The following is a 15,228-nucleotide window of genomic DNA, read 5'->3' as shown; positions in this document are numbered from 1 at the left end:
ATTTGGTAAGTTGTTTTGAGACTCCCGGGCTTGCCTTCCCAGAAATTATGTGGCTGATGTTTTTGCATCTTGCTGCTGACATATAACGTTGTTTATTTCAGTTACTTTAGTATCTTTAAATTGTGGGAAAACGTGTTATTAACACGAGAGACAATTATATTAAGTAAAGCTGCAGTTGCTGATAACAATGCATATTTCTGTGGTTATTTTTTTCCCCCCAGTATTACCTCCCATTACATCATTTGCAAAAAGTTTATGCTGTGATTGATTTCACACGAAGTAGAAAAGCTTGGCTGGAGTCTGAGAACTTACAGAATTATTGTTATGTCAGAAAGTAAGAGTTAATTTGCTAAAGGTTTCTATAAGCTAAGTTTAAAATTCACACAGTAACTGTCTAGTAAGCGTGGCAGCCAGCAAAGAGATTAATTAAGCATCTGGAAAATAGGTCAAGACTGTATTACGAAGTGGCATGGTGAGATCGCAAATAAATAGAGCAAAGTGTTAACATGGACTTACCGGGAGAAAACTGATACTGATACAACAGTGGCGACTGCTTTATCTATGCTGCCGCAAACCATTTATGGTAGTGCACATTGCCACTGTGAGATGATGTTTATAATCATGTAAAACAGGAATTAGATAGAATTTTGATTTAGCGCGCTTATTACCGGGGACTTCTGTTGTAGTGCGAGTTCTGCTGCTTGCTCAGGGTGTGGCATTGGTTGTGCTTGTAAATTATTTTTTCACAGATATGTTTGGCTAGGTGCTCTAATTCAGGTTGTGTCCAGGTTTGAGGACACTTTGTAATCAGGGAGATTCCATCAGCTGGAATAAAGTTTCATTAAAAAATTGCTTGGGAAGCTGCCCCTGACCTGGGGTCTCTGCCAGTGCCTGTGATTTTTCTTTGAGGTTTTTTGTGTTTGCATGTTTCTTCCCTCCTATCTTTCAAACAACTACCTACAGGAACAGGGAAATGAGACCGGCTCCTGCATAACGAAATGCCAGAGACAAAGACAGGGTGTGGGGAGGAAGAATGAGCTTTCAACTCATCTTACAGAAGTTGGCACAACTGATAGAAATATTAGAATTTGTGTGTGCTGCTTTTCTTGTTGCGTGCTTCAACTTAGAGCAGTTGCTTCAAAACAAATGTTGTTTTGGAGGTGATTTTTCAAAAAGCATCTGTGGGATTGATTGTGTCCATTAAAGGGGATGGGACGCTGAGCAGCACTTTTAGAGGCAGAGTGTTAGCTTACCAGCTCCTGCGTAGAACAGAATTAACTATACTTAATTCTCGTGAAAATCCCAACCTAAACATGTGGGAATATCAGGCTGTGCTTCCCCAAACGTGTGTGTTTAGGGATGTACTTCTCTGTACTATTTTAAGGGATTGCACTCTTCCTGTTTTTAGAATAGTTTTCTTTTTAACAGTATATATTCTCTTTCTTCTATTTTCCGTTCTGCCAGTATGCTGATTGTAGCAACAAAGATCTTTTTGACAAAACGGTGCATTTTGCAACAGGAATTTTGTAGTTGGCTTTCTTATGGGGGGTGAGGGGCAAAGAAAAGCATTGGTAATGGGCACAGCGCTGTCATTTGTGGCCGAAAATGTATTTCAGAGGAATGTTAAACACAGAAGGAAAACTACTTTTAGTTGAGCTAAATTTTGCTATTGCAGTGTGAGGTCTGTTAAGGTACTGTGGCCTATGGCTGCTGTGCCATACAGAACATACAGAACAGTTACTGTAGGCAGTATCGCTTTCTGCACAAAACTTTGTGGAAAGAAAGCAGAGAACATCTGTGGTGTTTTGGTTTTTTTTTTAATTAGACAAGCCTTAGCTTCACTGAATAGATAATTATTTCATTCCATATATAGAAGCATTACAGCTGAGGTAAACTGCCCCACTGACTAAGGGGAGTATGAATCAGGTAGAGCAGGCCTGCGAATCTACGGGTGATACTCGATCGAGGGAAGAAGAAACATGGAAGTAGGACATCCTCGTGGTGATACCCGCGCTCCTCAGTTACGCATTCGCTGTTGAATTTTGTGAAACAGTACCCGCCTTTCATACCTTGAAAAAGTTTGTTTGTACCTTTTTGTGTTTTCTGAGTTTCTTCAATTCCCTGATGATGTTATAGTGCAGTTATAGGAGAATTTCAGAAATCTTGGCATAGGATTATTTTGATGAAGAAAACAGCCTTAGCACTTCTTCATTGAAACTATGAAGCTCCTATAGATGGGTTATGTAAACTCAGAGCTGGTCAAATACTTATTTTCAGCTGGTCTAACTATGACATTTTCTTGCCTTTGAAAATAAGGGAAGTAAGAGTAGAGTTCGATGCTGGGGAACTTTAAGTTAATGTCTCTGTTTCGAAGTCACTGAAATATTATTTTTACTTATTCGGATCTCTTGACTGAAAATCGGAGATGGAGTGGAAAATATGTATTACTTTCAATAAAGAAGAAAAGCTCATTCTTCCAGTGAAGTATGAGACAGATCTCTAGGTATCTGAAACTGTATTTCAGAACTCTGGTTGGGTTGTGCGTGAAACCAAATACAAAGAAATTAGCAATGGGTTACCTTTTCTGACTTCTACAGGCAGTGAACACCCTCTATTTGACCTGAAATAACCTATAATGAGGCATAAAGCCTGGAAAATCCTGTTACCTGTTCTTGGCTTCCCCCGCCTCCCTCTATAGACCATTTTAATTTAGAGCCTCTATCTCTTTTACAGATTTCTAGAGAAACTGAAGCTCTGTTTCTCTTCAGAGGCACTAACTTTTGAGTGACAGATGAACAGAGGAACAACGTGTAATTGTGAAAGTGGGTTTTAGTCTGTGACTTTATTTGATAGCGTAGTATTTCCTACAGGGTAGGTCCTTTTTTTTTTTTTTTTCTTTCTTTCCCCCTCCCCCCCCCCCCAATTCTTGTTGTTTTATTTCAATATAGTGAATGTTGGGAAAGATGGCAAGATTTGGTGTGAGTCTTGTTTTTTAGATGCAGTTTGGGGATAATCTTTGTACAGTTTTGTAGTATTTTTTCCCATTATGACCCTTTTTTTTATATAGTGTCTTAATATTCCACTTAAATTTTGAGAGTGAGTAACTTTCTGACAAAATGGGTTTAATCTGTAGCTTAGCAATTTTGCCTGAAAATGGAAGAAGAGCCAAATAAATGGAGTGTCTTTTAAGCAAGTCAATTCAAGTAGTTTAGTTCTGATTTTTTTCTTATTCAGTGACTTGGAATCAGTTTAATTTCAAAATATCTCTCCCTGTGTTACTAACTTTACATATTTAATAGTCCCAGCATTATGCAAACTCTTTGTACAGTCTCTTTTCACCTTGTGTTTTCAGCAAAAATTAGAAAATATTCCTGTGCTGCTTTCATCTGGGAAAGCTGAAGTTTTTTGGAAGTATGGCCTTTCCTCCAGCTCTGTTGTGCCCTACAGTATTTGGGTATAACAGGATGAAGCCTAGAAAAATGTTAAGTTCAAGTTCCAAAACACAGTAATAAAATAAGACCCAGTGAAGTATCCGAAGACAAAACAGATATAAGAAATATTTTCAGATATTTTTTGTATGATCAAAGCTACAGCAACTATCTCAATATTAAAAAAGTAATTGGGTTCTTATGTACAGAGAATTATTATTGCATGTTATGAATGACACTCCCATCAAAGAAACTATTTTTAAAACCAGTAATCTTAAACTCATGTGACTCTTTCCATTCTTGCTAAAATAATTTAACAGTTCTAGAAAACTAGTGCTTTTTAAAGCATGTTACAAATTAAGTATGATTAATGCTGTTCATGTAAAAAGTCAACTATGGTCAAATGAAAATCAAATCCCTTCATATTTGTATAAACATTACTAGCTCAATATATAGGCACCACAGTAACTACCTGTTCAGAATAAGTGGTGGAAAATTTAGGGACAAGAAAGCTCAGGACCTAATACCTGTGCAGAGTCCTATTAACATCCTCGTTAAAAGAGGAGGGTGTGGCTGCAGGTGGGAGATGCTCACAGCCACTTTCCACTGTAATCCACCACTCTCTGTAATCCACTTACCCTTCTCTGTACTGGAGGCTGTGCTCCTTTAGGTTACTACACTGTATTGTCCTGCAGCTGGCTTTATGTGACGGGACACTTAACTTCCAAGGCATGAGATTGGCGAGAACTTAAATTGCTGGGTGAGTCAAGATTTTTATCACAAAGCTGAAGCTTGGCTGTTGCCTTGCCCTGGGGCAAGTGGCGTCCTGTACCTGAGAAAACTTGCTTTGGGTTATTTTAGGAGTTTTACTTGACTCTTGGGTAGAAGGTGAACTGTGACATGGAAGTGGGTCTCCTCAGCTTGTGCTCACCTTGTTGTGAAGCATGATAAAGTGAGATAGCAAAACTGGTCGCTGGGCAGGAAAACTGCCAGTAGAACAGCTGGGATTGCGATAACTGGTGCAGCTGTACTTTGTGTGGGGCTGGAGTGTCTTCATTGCAGAGATGTTTGCTGCCTTTGTTAGCGTGACCGCATCCCTCCAGGCTGGCTCCCTAGCGTCTTTGGATGTGAACTGACATCTGAACCTTTCCCCGGTCCTGCTGGTATCAACTGAAACAAGTGCCTACCCACAGAAAGGAGATAGCATGGGCTCAAGGTCTGAATGAGGAGGTTGTCATATAAATGCAAAAGTGCAGAGAGAATACAAACTTCAATCCTGGTAATCAATGCAAAGCTTATTATAAGGGAAGCAAAGAAACTTTTTTCTTTTTACTGGGGATTTAAGCTCCCTCTGGAAGATAAGAGTAATCACTAGCATCAGGTATTCATAAAAATTATCTATATGTACAATTTTGTCTGAAACCTTAGTAATTTACTTTTCAAAAGTAATTTACTTTTTCATATGTAGATACGAAAACACATTTCTTCTCTTGTGTTTCCCTAGTCTCTGTTGTTTGCTACTTTGTTTTGGTTCTTTGTCAGTGTTTACAAAAAATGGTGTGTTAACCTTTACCTTATTCCACTAGTTTGAGTAAAAATGTACTCATTTTTTTCCCCCTCTTCCCTATGGTGCAGGCTTTGCCTCTGTTGGTACACAACAATTGGTGGAACTTGCACAATTTCCAGAAGGCTTTTTATTTTTTTCTTGTAAGATGTCTTTCTGCCTCTTTAACTGAAAAGCTGTTAATTTGCATCATTGCCTTGTAAACTTCTTCCTTCCTGTGTTTTCCTAGAAACTTCGGTCATCTGCTACTTCCTACCCTTTTCCTTTCAATTATTCTGTGTTTTCTTTTCTTTTTTTTTTTTTTTTTAAATGATTAGAATTGCTTGCTTGTCTAAAATCTGTCTGTTCTATCCGAGAAGTTTTTTCCACAGGTTGTTTTTGAAGATTTAAACTATTTATAGGGGTAGAGAGGGTCCTTGTAAGATCTTATTCTTTATTTATGACTTGAATCTGTTTAATATGGGAATTTTGGTGTTTGGGATTTTACTTGTGAAGCCCTTTGGAAGGAACAGGCTTTGTTCCTAAGAGAAGAAAAAAGCTCTTTGTCTCCTCTTTCCTTATCTATTAATATTAACTTATTTTGTGATTCAAGAAATTAATTGGTATTCAGCCTAATAGGAATGGATTGCTTTCATGAGGTTCTGAAGGGTTTTTTTAATACCTTTTCTTCATGGGTTTTGAAATGATGCTATGGGCTAACTTCTTCCTTTGACTGTGGCAGCTCTGAGCCCTGCAAGAGGACGTCGTGGGAGCTTTTCTCAAGAAATATTTTGGGAGCTCTTTGCGACAAGTGCTCTTTGAGACTAAATGTGTTTTTAAAACTCAGTTGAAGAGATGTCTAAACTTCGTTTTAAAGATGAAAACAAGTGAATGTTAAAAGTTTGTTTGTTCTACAAATAGCAGGATTATTAAACACGGAAGGGGACACAACAGAGGAAAAACTGACATACATTTATCAGTATTATCAGCTCTAGCTAGTGGAGTCATATGCTGCATGTAGTCTTGCCTTGCCTTTTGCACATCTTTCTGTATAGTTAAATCAGTAAGTTCCTCTGTATAGGGGAGAAGGAGAAATTTCTTGCACTGGTAGCTTTGGGAAACATTATAATATAAGTCATTACAGTTATTGATTTGTTAGGAGGCACTCTCTTCTGTGAGAGAGTATGCATTTCTAATGCACTGATTTTTGCCCGGAGGAAATGCCGCTTCCTCCATGTCTTTAGAAATCTGAAAGAAGTGGTTTCCCCTGTTTTCCCTCCCTTCTTTCTTCATTGTTCTACATATGCCGTGTTTAATTTATACCGCTATTTTCAGAAAGCAACCAATGATATCTTCATGATGTTGCTTACAATGAAAGAAAAACACTTGTTATATAAATTAATAAAAAATATTATTTAAAACACAGTTTTAAGTAAGGAATTTGTATTCTAAAAAAGATAAAAATTAGGACTTTGAAGAGTTCTCATTCTCTGTGTGTGTGTGTATAGATACATAAACTTTCAAACATACACCTACTGAGGTGTGTGTATATATGTGTGTGTATATATACCTCACTAAGTATATGTTTGAAAGTTGCTGCTGGCTATAGCTGAAGTGAATGAACTGAAGACTGTAGCATTCAAAGATAAATCAAGAGAAGTGTGTTGGATTAGATGTCTATTTTTTTACAGTTAAGTCAGATTTGAAAAAAAGGATTAAGAATTCGTATTTACTGTAACATTTCTGTTGCAGAAGGAATTTGAATATGATCTAGGTGTGCTGTCTTAGCAACTCAGTAACTGCTTGATAACTAAGTTCTTGTTGGTTTTATTGGAAAAGTGATTATGATTTTTCATGTATTTGGGGAAACTTTTAACTCAAATGCTACTTACTGCTAGGTAATCCTCAATGTGTAGGAAACAGTTTTATATACCTCCTGAACCGTGCTCTCTTGCTACAGTAGACCCTGATTTGCAAATTTTTGCATCACGTCAGACTCGGTGAGCTCGATAGGTTATTTGTGCGTCCACTGTTGCAAACTTAATGTGCGAGTCCTGTGGGGAGAACGGTAGTTTTGTGTCGCTGTTCTGATGTCTGCTCTGTCCAGCTGAAAATCTTTTATAATAAAAGGGTGAGAGAGAATTTTGGATAAACTTTCTCCCCCTTGAGTAGTTTAGAGGAGTTGACAAAGAATCAACTTTATGTAAGTAGGATCCCTTCATGGGCATGCAGATGTTCTGGCATACCAGCCATTCTGTTTTCCATACTAAGTTTTAGGTGGTGAAGGAACAACACTGAAGTAACAATGAGGAAAATAGCCATCTAGAGTTATGTTCTTACAGGAGCTCCATTTGATATTTTCTAGAGCTATTCTAAAATGAAACTCCTAAATAAATTTCTTAGCTAGGTTGGTCCAGTTCTAATTCTAAAAAAGCCCAGCAGACTAAGAACACAAAATTAAGCAATGAAATAAAAATAAAATGGCTGGAAATACGAAGGAAACATGGCATACATATTTGTTCAGAAAGTAGTTGTTTTTTTTTTTTTAAAAAAAAAAAAAGAAGAAGAACAAACAGCAGCATTTGAGCAAGTGGTTTACCAACAGGCAGTTTGAGCTAAACCCCTCTGTTAAGTTTTATTTCTACTTTAGGTAAGGTGGCAAAATCTTTTGGAAATACTGACAGCAATGGAAAAAGTGTGGCTTTATGTGCTACCTCTCTACTCAATGCAGTAAGAGGGGTCCAGGTGAAGAGTGACAGACAGTAGCAGTAGTTTGAATACATCCTTCGGCACCGTACCATCATGCAGAACCCGAAGGTGTGGGCTCTCCTAAACACTGCCGATAGGGACTTTTATTTCGGTGTGCCTACTGTTTTCAGGTTCAAAAAGAATTAGTCTTTTAAAAGAAGAGATTAGGCTGGCGAAGCCCTGGCTGGTTGAAATGCGCCGTTTGTGTTGATGGTGGCACATTCTGATTTGGAGGGCGTGCTCTCTTTCGGGGCTGGTGGCCGATACTGCGCTGCTTGTGCTTTCTTTTCAGTTGCATAACAGCTTCTTGCCCAGCAGAAAAATAAATGCTTGAAGTATTGTCCATTTGTCTTTTTAACTATGATTGCAGTCATATTGGCATCACAAGATTTAGCTTTTGATATTTGTGGAAAATATGAATATAGTGATTGTATTCTTCAGTACTGCTACTGGTACGAATGACAGTGTTGAGTCATAGGAGTTCACTCTGATATTTTATGTAAAATATGTTTGTGTTCAGTGTGTGGCGTTAGTTCTTTTTCCAAGTATTGAGACAATGGTGCAATTGAGACTAGTTCGCATCACACTTAAATGAACTTATACTTTCAATTTCTGGTACCAATGTAACATTGGTAGTGTCCAATTAAAAAAAATCTCAAATGTTGCACAAATTTAAAGTCAGCCTTGTAATGTTTTTCTTAGGTAGGTATTAACTGCGTTTTACAACTGCAAAATTGGATCACTTTATTGTTTGATTCTCGCTAAAACTCTCTCCAAGCTTGGAACCAACCTCTGGCCTTTCAGCCTCAACCTTTGGCACTGATCTGTGCAGGACTGAGGTTTCATGGCAGGCAAAGGCTACCGTTGGCTCAGCTTAATTTTGTTGGTGTATGATGGGCCAAAATTCCTGAGCTTTGAAACATCTTACATGTTTTAATCAAAGAAATTAAAGTAATCCTTGCTTTTGTAATTAAACTTCTGGGTCTCTGGTTGCTACCCCTAGAACCGGGTGTTGGCTTCTTTGGTGAGCTAGCATCAGAGCCGCCTCTGCATCTCGCTGTCCTCGATGATGGAGTGTGTGTGTGCCTGTGCAGCTCACGTCCAGTATTGCCTCCGTGGTTATGCGAGGAAACGATTCATGTGGCACATGTTACTTGAAACACCTCGGTGCTTTCTCCTTTGCTCCACTCCCTCCCTTCCATGGGTCAGAGCTCTGTTTGCAGAGCTGGTTTCGAGGTGGCCGGGGGGTGGAATTCCCTGGGCTTGTATCTCTTAACTCTTTGCACTTTCTGTAGATGGATTTTCCTTTACAAATTGCGAGATGCTTCCATTGCCAGTGCTTTGTTATGAATCGTACAGCTGGAGTAAGGGAATTCCTCAGGGTGAACAGTTCATGGGTATGAAAGTGCTCACATCAGTACAGCTTGTTCAGCTACGTATCCAAAATAAACAATAACATAGAGGTGCTGCTACTACCAGTAATAAGGTTTCTTCTGGGGGGAAAGAGAGGGCAACTAATTCAGCTTTGTATTTGCTAAATAACTTGAAAAGTTATTGGGTGGCACCTCATATAAAAAGAACAATTTTTTTTACCTGGGAAAAACAACAGTTAGTATCCTTACAGTCTTTTCAAAGTGATGCACAATGTAAATAAAACACTTCATGAGTGCTACTGCTCAAATTGTGCATTTGCTGGAAGTTACTGAGCTTTTAGAAAGTCTCCCTTGATGCCCAGCTCTACTGTGAGAAGGCTTGTGAGTGTGTTGGAACCGGTTCCCACCGATGGAGGCTTGAAAGAAGTTGGAAAACAAGTTTTCTTGAGTTAAATTGTAACTATAGTATTAGGTGGCTGCCGCTGGCTAGGCTTTGCCTGCTGGGGATTTTGCTGCAACAGCAGCAACGTAGTAATTGCACTTCTCCGGGCATTTAAAAAGGGCTGTTTATTCTGCAGAAGAATTAAGGGTGTAGTATGGCCATTTCTCTACAGCTGCACTGCAGTGGTCTTACGAACTGGTTACTCTGCTACCCCCCCCGCCTTACTCTGTCATGAGGAAATGTCAATTTATAGTTAATTATTAATGGTGGTCAGGCCTGGAACAGCCTGTGCTTCTCGAGGTTGTTGCAGTCTGCCAAATTGGTCATGTTTATGGATTTGCCTGGGACTGCTTGAGAAGGCTGGAGACATAATTTTAAGAAGTAAAGAGCATTGTTACAGCAAGGTGAACATTAGCAAGACATTACCAGAGGTGCTCCATTTCACTGAGCAATGTCTGCCTGGTTCTCTGTTCAGTTTCTGTAGAGAGAAGCTGGGGGGGGGGGGGGCAAACTGTGAAGCACCTCCTGTTTATTGTCATTACTTTGTCAAAATGTGTTTATTCATTTATTTAAATGAATTTACTTATTTAAAATGTGTTTACTTCATTACTTTGTTCATACTTTCTTCAGAAGCACACAGAATTCAGTCTTAACTCTGATCAAAATTTACACGTTTTGTGTAATGTTTAAGAAGAGAAGTGCAGACTTCCCAGTTCTCTCTGCTTCAAACTGAGAGCCAAGAAGGCTCATTTCCTTCAAAGGGACCCTGTGTAGAGGTAATAATAGTTGGTAGGTGTCTCGAGACAGGCTTTCTTTTCCGCATCCCCTGCAGTATTCACCAGCAGCTGGCACATGAGGCAGGGTGCAGCAACCTCAATATCGGAGCAAAGCAAGCTGGAGAACTCCGGAGCCAACTTCAGCGTGTGTGTGCCAGTGCCCAGGAGCGGTCACTGCACTGGAGTGAGGTTAGGATGGTCATCTTGCACTTCGGGAAGGAGAAGAGCTTTAAAAATGTGTGTAGGGGGAATGGACAGACTTCTCTGAGACCAAAACTGAAGATCGAGTCTGAAGCTACTCAAGTAGCCGGGGCTGCCTCTGGTACTTCACCGGGGGATTGCGCTCTTCAGTCCATCTTCTGATGGATTTGTTTACTTTGGTTTGCATCCTGGAGCGGTCTTGTAGTGCACACATTTGGATTTGTTTTAAATGAAATGTAACAGGAAGATGCGCGTCAGCTGCTCATGAGTGTTCAGGCTCAAGTAACCTCCCTGAAATGAGCACAGAATGAGGTTGTTTTTTTTCTTTCCTTTAGCACCAGCTGCTTTGCTCTGCACATCCCTCTCTTACAGTGCTGTTGGGCTTGTCAGGCTATATCTACATTAACAAGCTGCAGTTTGTATGAGGAAGCAGGAGTAGTTTCGATAAGAAATGTGCAGAAAGATGTATAAGCTCAGTGAAATGGTTTGTGATAGGCGGGGAGGAATGCACTCTGTGGCACAGTGTGCATTCTATTATTTGCTTTAATCAGAAGACCTGCTCAAAAAAGCCTGATCCTGCAACACAGTAACTCTTCACTCTTTCCAATGTAGCTATTCATGGGATTATATTGTAACCTGAATCCCCCAAAATAGTAGAAAAAAACAACAAACCAACCAAACAAAAAAACACCCCAAAAAACTACCCCCCCCCCCCCCCAAAAAAAAAAACCAACCAAACCAAAAAAACCACTCCAACAAAAAAGCCCCCATAACATGGCAGTGCTGTTATAGTAGAGGCTGTCATGGTATTTTCCCTTTCTCTTTAAGATTTGTTGTGCAGCTCTGCTCTCTGGATGTGGGGCTGGATTTTCATCTGGGTGGGGGGAAATGAATTCTATTAATAAACTTAGCTTCTCAAAGCGAAGACCTCCAGCAGCTGGTTGTATTGGATAGTTACCTGCTCTTCTGGTGTATTTCATTAACATATATGTAAATGTATAGTAAAGAGTGCACTTCTGTCTGAAACGTCTTCTGAGCACATGCATGGCAGAGGTCTTTGAGCAGTCTCAGGTGTAGGATGCTGCAGGATTTTTAATGTGCCTGTTTCATGGGAAGACCTATAGAAGTGTTTTATTCATTGGTTATATGAAGATACTGTAGCTTCTCCAAATGTGATTGCATCTCGGAGTATATATTTAAAACAAACACACACACACCCCCCCAAATTTATGGGGGTAAGGGAAACATGTTTAGGGGAAGCTAAGAAATTAGATGCTAGTACGAGAACTCTAAGACCATTTTTACTTTTCTGGAGTAAAACTGGGCTTTTTTAGTTCAGTCTGTCATGATTGCATCAAAGGTTGTTCTTCTAGGGTGTGTCATCAATTTTATTTAGTGCTTAATTTTTTTTTCCTTGGCGTTGCTAAAAATGTTCGTGTAATAACTCAATATAACACTACTTAGCTGAGAACAGAACTGAGAACAGTATGGTTGGAGTTCAGGGTCATGGAGCTAAGCCTGTAGGAAGTACAAAAACCCCCAAAGATGATAAAGATAGCCTAGTTTCTCTCATCCAACTGAAATTAATGTTAAGGAGAAAGCTGGGACTGTGTGCTTCCAGTCCTTCTGGACTGGTTTGAATCGCATGAGCCTATAGAAAACCAACACGTTTTTGAATGCCAGTGATCCCAACAGGCTCAGGTAAGGATTTGAGTGGTTCTTTGGCCATGCTCGAGGGCTGTAGTCCCCCCCACTAGGCTGTTGTCCTGTCTTCAGAAAACCTCCTTAATTGCAGTGTAGGTTTATCACTGCTTTTTCAAAGTAATTGTCTTGACTTTGTGCTGTCAGCTTTGGTGACATGCTTACATGGGCAAATACCTTCTCCAGAAGTTAAACCAAGCAAGACGTTTGCTGTTTGGTTACAGCAGATCTGAGGCGAATGGACCCGCTGGAGCTGCTGCAGCTTGGCAGGCCTCTCGCCCACGGGTCAGGCATCCAGGCTCCTTCCCGTTGGGCAGCGCAGCTTTGGCTGCTCGTGTTGGACCTGTTTTTGCTGAGGAGCTTAGCGGTGTAGCCATGCTCCTGAGTCTGCTCGGCATTTAGATTTGTCATCTACATTAGCCTCTGAGTCGCGGAGGTGGCACTGGGCATCTGAACTCTCCTGTCTGCAGACTTTGTGGGATAACACAGTAGTGTCACCTTGAAAAGAGGGACCGTTTCTTTTGAAGTTTAAAAGTTTTTTGAGGTTGAATGTTTTACTCCTCTCATGCATATGTGTGTGAAAGAGGTGGAGTTTTTTTAAAAAACAGGGTCCTTGAAGGAAAGATCTTAAGAAAAAAAAATACTGTTTGGAGACTTAGTGTCTTTGGAGTAAACGTGGCAAATCTGGTATTTGAGTCATCTCAGAAGAACTGGAAGAGTGGTGGGCTGCTGACAGAAGGTTTGGCTTGGCCTGAGCTGTGCAGGTGGCACTGGAAGCTCCAAGTAGGTTTGGACGTATGCATGCTCCGGGGTGATCGGTGAGAGTTGATTTTGGAGCTCTAAGTAATGTGATCAGGGTAAATGATTCCTTTAAATGTAATTATTTTAGCAAAGAGGGTAAGTCCTGTAGTCATAATATGCTTGTGCTGTGCACCAGGCACTTTGTAACAGGGTATGTTATTTAGGGGAGAATTTAAGAACTTGGAGAATTTTTGCCTGTTTTGAGGTTGAGAGTTAGTCTTAAATCCTTGGCGTGGAGCAGGAGGCTAGTGGCAATCCCATAATGTTTGGTGACGAGAGAGCTTGACTGCTGGCGGTCTCCAGCTTTCTACATTGTCTGGCTCTGGGCAAACAGCTTTGGAAAGGAAAGGGCTTTGAAGTTTTCTTCTACTACTGGGGCAAAAACCATTATAGGATGCTAAACTGAGGTGATGGTATGATTATTTTAATCACTCTTAAGATGTTTAAATGCTAATTTCCATAAATCAAATCATAGCTTCAGAATAATTATGCCGTGCGTTTGGTTAGTTTTCGTTTGATCAGTCATTGCAATGTCTGGCTCAAGTTTTATATGATTCATCTGTGATTTAAATACTTATTGCCAGAATCTTCATGCACTTGGTATGAAAAAGTGATTCAATTAAAGTATTACTGGTATTGAATTTGTCTCTGAGAGCTCATCGGACTGGTATAAGCCATAACTTCCCTGAAACCTTGCAGTCATTTACACTGGGATCCATCCAATGCCTTTTTCTTAGTGTTTAGCGTTATGTGACATAAAAGTTTAAGGCTGGTGTTTGACGGATCTGGAAGGGGCACAGCAGGGTCAGTGCAGAGATGAGAGCCGGAAGGTACAGCATCCGAGAGGTGGGGTCTTTGCATTTTAAAGTGGAATTGAGATTCCTCGTCCTACGTGTGCAGGCCAGGTACTGCTGCCATCGTCTTCCTTCCTCGGATGCTGTGCTGGCACGCTCCGCTTAGTGTCTGGGAAAGGGAGGTATGGTGTGGAGCATGAGCCGGGACGGTCTTGTGGCTCTGCTTTCCGTAGACCTAGCGTCCTGAGTCAGGGTGAATTTGGGGAGGCAGTGGGACTAATCCTGCGCCGTCACACGGGCGATGCAGAACGGGGCTGCTGTGCTCGGGGGCTTCCCGGGCTGGCAAACTGCCTCCTCTTGGGCAAAACTCTTCTTCGTTACCAATTTCCAAGCTGCAAGTGTTTTTTTCTGAGAGGCTGTACAGGCGTAGCCTTTCGAAAATGTGATGACCTCAAGGAAGGTGGAGTCATTCAGGTTGAAATTTTGATCTCAGCCTTACTGGGAATTCAAAAGTTAAAATTATCCATAGTCTTTTATTCTAACTTTCACTTCTCCCTTAGGAAGGAAGTAATTGGGTTGGCAGAAAAAAATATTAAAAAATGTATGAAAAATCTATACAGAATATAGAAAATACATATCGATAAACATATTCTTTTTCTTCCTTTCACATTCACTTGAAAAGAAATTTTCCGTGAGAAGTCTGTCCTTCTAAGTTCTCTACCTACAATTATCAGCCCAGTTTTCAGAAATGATCAGGGACATATTTTATAGGTCTGTAGAATATCATACTTAGTTAATTTAACAGGTTACCTTAGAGGCAGGTTTTCTATGGCCCAACTCTTGAAATTGCCATATCTGACTGTATGAGGCTAATATTTAGTTTCCAAATCTGAATTGAAGGTGGTGGTGGTGGGGAAATTGGTGCCTCTACCCCCTACAGCTGTGTCACTGATGTGCAAACTTCTGCAATGGGATGGTGTATAACTTAGAGAAAGCGCTTGCCTTTTGTGAATGCATTAGATTACTGTACATCTTAATTTACCCAGAAAGCTGCAATTGTCTATGTGAACATACACATGCCCCTAAGGTATTTTGGGCCCCATCACACAGCCTGATCGCTTTCACTTTCATCATGGTGAAATTGTTGGAGCAGTGACAGTTGTCATTTGTCCGTCTGTTCTCAGAAACCCGATGGTGCTTACGATCAGTAGGTCGGATAACTTGTGTAACAGGTAGCGTCGGCTCACAATTAAGAGCTTTTAAGTTGTTTTACATCATCATTGATAAATATATGAATTGGATATTTAATTTACCTTACTGAACACTGCAATACTTTTGTATGTAGAAATACTGGGGGTTTTTAAATGAAAGCTGATTTTTTGATAGCATGAAGGTAGTTTCCCCACTGGAAAAATTACTAG

At 40.1% G+C, this 15,228-nt stretch overlaps 1 protein-coding gene across 2 annotated transcripts in view; it reads left to right on the top strand.

The window, feature by feature from the left end:
• The window catches only part of HIPK3 (homeodomain interacting protein kinase 3), a 114,050-nt gene that overhangs the window by 38,014 nt on the left and 60,808 nt on the right, over positions 1-15,228 (top strand). The gene's annotated exons all lie outside the window — the stretch shown is intronic.

This window comes from Calonectris borealis, chromosome 14 (genome assembly GCF_964195595.1).
Source record: "Calonectris borealis chromosome 14, bCalBor7.hap1.2, whole genome shotgun sequence".
NCBI lineage: Eukaryota > Metazoa > Chordata > Aves > Procellariiformes > Procellariidae > Calonectris > Calonectris borealis.
The sequence above is the reverse complement of the archived record's forward strand: the minus strand, read 5'-3'. Positions and strand labels throughout refer to the sequence as shown.